Below are 1,280 nucleotides of genomic sequence, written 5' to 3' on the forward strand. Positions count from 1 at the left end.
CCGACACCTCTCAGTGAATTCTACTTGCCCAGTGCTGGAGATCTGCGGGAGGTGCCTGCTAGTGAAAACATCAACAAGTTCCTCGCCAACTTGCGAAACAGCATCTACGACATGCACAAGGTCGTCGAAGATCAACGGCTCAAGCAGCGATTGCTAAATAAAAATCGGGCACGAGGCGAGAATTTGGTGAACTTCACGGAAGGAGACTACGTGTTACGATCCATAGTGGACGAAAAGAGCGGCAACAAGTTACTCGTTACCTGGGTTGGACCGTACCGGATTCTTCGCGCCGATGCGCACTCGTTCCTCATCGAACACCTCATCACTGGAGCCAAGTTGGATGTACACGTCTCTAGACTGAAGTTCTACGCAGACGCCAGCTTGAACGTGACCGAGGAGCTCCTGGAACACATTTCGGCTCAAGGAATCCTTCTGTCAGTCGAGAAACTCAAATCCCATCGATGGAACGACATGATAAACGACTACGAGATGTTGGTGCAATGAAAGGGCCTCGAACAGATTGAGGACTCCAACGAGCCGCTGACCAGTCTTGCTCGAGACGTTAGTACATTGGTAACGCAGTATGTGGCCGCCGCGGACCAACAACTGCAAGACTACTGGCAACAGGTGACTTCAGGTGGAGGACGACCACAACATCCCGCTGTCTCTGTTGAGCAAGTACAACCTGCCCAGAAAATGAACCGTCAGAGGCCGAGTCGTCGACGACGTCAACGGCGACGACAAGCAACAGCCAGTCAGGTCGGACCTGCTGACTCGCACGAAGTCTCTCAAGTGTCTACTAGAGGTGATCAAGCCAATTCTGCGTTGCAGCTTCTGGTGGACCAGCCTGGACCTGAGGACGATCAAAACAGCTCGACTGTAGCTGCAGCGACCAAAACATTTCACAACACAACATACCAAGGCGTTCTCCAGTTTTGGAGACTCAAGCTGCGGATCAACATGTTAGTCAACGAACACGCTCGCGTACGGCTGACGCCGACAAGTAGGCGTTCGCGAACAGTACTACGCGAAGTTCCACGCAACACTGAAGCAGAAGGACCCGCTGGATCGACTGTGGCCAGACAATGATCTGATTGCCATCGTGGTGAAGGAAGAAGGATATGTGGAGTGGTGGAAACAGTCTTTGGGGGCTGTGTCGTGGATGGCTAAGCTCAAGCCCGTCCCCACCTCCGCTGGCTGGACATCACAGACTGGCCTTGTGGTGCTATCAGCATTCCCTTGGACAACCAGTGCTTGACCTGGTCAGGCACTGCTTCATG

Source organism: Phytophthora parasitica, assembly GCF_000247585.1.
Source record: "Phytophthora parasitica INRA-310 unplaced genomic scaffold supercont2.155, whole genome shotgun sequence".
NCBI classification, from domain to species: Eukaryota; Oomycota; class Peronosporomycetes; order Peronosporales; family Peronosporaceae; genus Phytophthora; species Phytophthora nicotianae.